Source organism: Anomaloglossus baeobatrachus, chromosome 3 (assembly GCF_048569485.1).
Source record: "Anomaloglossus baeobatrachus isolate aAnoBae1 chromosome 3, aAnoBae1.hap1, whole genome shotgun sequence".
Taxonomy (NCBI): Eukaryota; Metazoa; Chordata; class Amphibia; order Anura; family Aromobatidae; genus Anomaloglossus; species Anomaloglossus baeobatrachus.
Window position 1 is genome coordinate 27,587,453 of NC_134355.1, and position 4,111 is coordinate 27,591,563.

Below are 4,111 nucleotides of genomic sequence, written 5' to 3' on the forward strand. Positions count from 1 at the left end.
AAAACAGAAGTCAATATAATACATTTCTTAAATGTTTATAATATTACACATAGCATACATGCACTTTTGATTTTTCAGGAAATTTATTGCAAAATGCTTAAAAAAAATAAAATATATGTCCCTGCTATAAATAGCTGGAGACAAAGTTAACCCAATGTAAAAAAAAAAAAAAAAAAATGAACACTACAATATGGAAGAAAAAAAAAAAATCATCCGGCAGAAGAAAAAAAAAAACAAAAACAACAAGTCCTACCTGACTAGAAACTTCTATAAACACACATAAAACAACCCCGTACACCCCTCCCGCTGTCCGCTCTCTGCGCCGCTGCTGGCCGTGCGCGCGGCCGCTGCACAGGTGGCGCTGTTACCATTGGCAACGGAACCTGCCTCGCGTATAGTAGAACAGCCGTAAAGAAAGTTTGCGACCCGAGACGAGCGATTTCTCCAAGTTATCGGAGACTTCAGTGTTGTTTCTGCCACAGAAATCGCCTCTAACGTGCCCGACTCCACTGCAAACACCTCCCACCAACACCCGACACTACCGGAAGGCGCCGCCATTACCTCTCCCCCCTCACTCGCACTCTCTCCCCCCCTCCGGTCTGCCGCTGTACCTTCTCCCGTTATCCAGACCCGTGCGGTAGAGCGGACCGGCTGCAGCCTCTCAGTCTCCTCAGGGCAGTCTCAGGACGTCCCGCCCGCTTAACGGTTGCGTCTCCGGAGCTCTGCGACTTCGGAAAAGTAATTCTGGGCGCGAAGGCTTCTGATTGGTTGTCGACAGCCATTTCATGTCTACCCCTACCTTGTGATTGGCTGAAAGCAGTGTAGTAGGAGGGATTATAGACCACGCCCCCCACCCTGGCGTCTGTTATGAGGGATATAAAATGGACGTGAGGTAAAGTGCTGTGGTGATGACGTGCCGCACACAGCCTGCAGGGGGCGCAGTGCAAGAAAACACTACAGAAGCCATAGAGCGCGCTGCACACAGGCGGCAGGGGGCGCAGTGCAAGAAAACACCACAGAAGCCATAGAGCGCGCTGCACACAGCCTGCAGGGGGCGCAGTGCAAGAAAACACCACAGAAGCCATAGAGCGCGCTGCACACAGCCTGCAGGGGGCGCAGTGCAAGAAAACACCACAGAAGCCATAGAGCGCGCTGCACACAGGCGGCAGGGGGCGCAGTGCAAGAAAACACCACACACGCCATAGAGCACGATATATAATGACTAGGAGGGTGCTGCACACAGCCTGCAGGGGGCGCAGTGCTGGATAACACCACACACGCCATAGAGCGCGCTGCACACAGCCTGCAGGGGGCGCAGTGCAAGAAAACACTACAGAAGCCATAGAGCGCGCTGCACACAGGCGGCAGGGGGCGCAGTGCTGGATAACACCACACACGCCATAGAGCACACTATATAATGACTAGGAGGGTGCTGCACACAGCCTGCAGGGGGCGCAGCGCTGGATAACACCACAGATGCCATAGAGCCCGCTATATAATGACTAGGAGGGTGCTGCACACAGCCTGCAGGGGGCGCAGTGCTGGATAACACCACAGATGCCATAGAGCACACTATATAATGACTAGGAGGGTGCTGCACACAGCCTGCAGGGGGCGCAGTGCTGGATAACACCACACACACCATAGAGCACACTATATAATGACTAGGAGGGTGCTGCACACATCCTGCAGGGGGCGCAGTGCTGCATAACACCACAGAAGCCATAGAGCACGATATATAATGACTAGGAGGGTGCTGCACACAGCCTGCAGGGGGCGCAGTGCTGGATAACACCACACACACCATAGAGCACGATATATAATGACTAGGAGGGTACTGCACACAGCCTGCAGGGGGCGCAGTGCTGGATAACACCACAGAAGCCATAGAGCCCGCTATATAATGACTAGGAGGTACTGCACACATCCTGCAGGGGGCGCAGTGCTGGATAACACCACACACGCCATAGAGCACACTATATAATGACTAGGAGGTGCTGCACACAGCCTGCAGGGGGCGCAGTGCTGGATAACACCACACACACCATAGAGCGCACTATATAATGACTAGGAGGTGCTGCACACAGCCTGCAGGGGGCGCAGTGCTGGAGATCACCACACACGTCATAGAGCACACTATATAATGACTAGGAGGGTACTGCACACAGCCTGCAGGGGGCGCAGTGCTGGATAACACCACAGATGCCATAGAGCCCGATATATAATGACTAGGAGGGTACTGCACACAGCCTGCAGGGGGCGCAGTGCTGGAAAACACCACACACGCCATAGAGCACGATATATAATGACTAGGAGGGTGCTGCACACAGCCTGCAGGGGGCGCAGTGCTGCATAACCCCACAGAAGCCATAGAGCACGATATATAATGACTAGGAGGGTGCTGCACACAGCCTGCAGGGGGCGCAGTGCTGCATAACACCACAGATGCCATAGAGCACACTATATAATGACTAGGAGGGTGCTGCACACAGCCTGCAGGGGGCGCAGTGCTGCATAACACCACAGATGCCATAGAGCACACTATATAATGACTAGGAGGGTGCTGCACACAGCCTGCAGGGGGCGCAGTGCTGGATAACACCACAGAAGCCATAGAGCACACTATATAATGACTAGGAGGGTGCTGCACACAGCCTGCAGGGGGCGCAGTGCTGGATAACACCACAGAAGCCATAGAGCACACTATATAATGACTAGGAGGGTGCTGCACACAGCCTGCAGGGGGCGCAGTGCTGGAAAACACCACACACGCCTTAGAGCACACTATATAATGACTAGGAGGGTACTGCACACAGCCTGCAGGGGGCGCAGTGCTGGATAACACCACAGATGCCATAGAGCACGATATATAATGACTAGGAGGGTGCTGCACACAGCCTGCAGGGGGCGCAGTGCTGGATAACACCACAGAAGCCATAGAGCACGATATATAATGACTAGGAGGGTGCTGCACACATCCTGCAGGGGGCGCAGTGCTGGATAACACCACATAAGCCATAGAGCACGATATATAATGACTAGGAGGGTACTGCACACAGCCTGCAGGGGGCGCAGTGCTGGATAACACCACAGATGCCATAGAGCACGATATATAATGACTAGGAGGGTACTGCACACAGCCTGCAGGGGGCGCAGCGCTGGATAACACCACAGATGCCATAGAGCACACTATATAATGACTAGGAGGGTGCTGCACACAGCCTGCAGGGGGCGCAGTGCTGGATAACACTACAGAAGCCATAGAGCCCGCTATATAATGACTAGGAGGGTACTGCACACAGCCTGCAGGGGGCGCAGTGCTGCATAACACCACAGACGCCATAGAGCACACTATATAATGACTAGGAGGGTGCTGCACACAGCCTGCAGGGGGCGCAGTGCTGGATAACACCACACACGCCATAGAGCGCACTATATAATGACTAGGAGGGTACTGCACACAGCCTGCAGGGGGCGCAGTGCTGGATAACACCACAGATGCCATAGCGCACGATATATAATGACTAGGAGGGTGCTGCACACAGCCTGCAGGGGGCGCAGTGCTGGATAACACCACAGATGCCATAGAGCACGATATATAATGACTAGGAGGGTGCTGCACACATCCTGCAGGGGGCGCAGTGCTGGATAACACCACACACGCCATAGAGCACGATATATAATGACTAGGAGGGTACTGCACACAGCCTGCAGGGGGCGCAGTGCTGCATAACACCACAGATGCCATAGAGCACGATATATAATGACTAGGAGGGTGCTGCACACAGCCTGCAGGGGGCGCAGTGCTGCATAACACCACAGATGCCATAGAGCACGATATATAATGACTAGGAGGGTGCTGCACACAGCCTGCAGGGGGCGCAGTGCTGCATAACACCACAGATGCCATAGAGCACGATATATAATGACTAGGAGGGTGCTGCACACAGCCTGCAGGGGGCGCAGTGCTGGATAACACCACACACGCCATAGAGCACGATATATAATGACTAGGAGGGTGCTGCACACAGCCTGCAGGGGGCGCAGCGCTGGATAACACCACAGATGCCATAGAGCACACTATATAATGACTAGGAGGGTGCTGCACACA

At 53.8% G+C, this 4,111-nt stretch overlaps 1 protein-coding gene across 1 annotated transcript in view; it reads right to left on the bottom strand.

The window, feature by feature from the left end:
* LBR (lamin B receptor) overlaps positions 1-739 on the bottom strand; it is a 183,249-nt gene extending 182,510 nt beyond the window's left edge. Inside the window, exon 1 of the mRNA XM_075339083.1 lies at positions 612-739. The gene's annotated coding sequence lies outside the window, so the exon portion shown is untranslated. The remainder of the gene's footprint in view (positions 1-611) is intronic.
* Between the last annotated feature and the right edge of the window lie 3,372 nt (positions 740-4,111).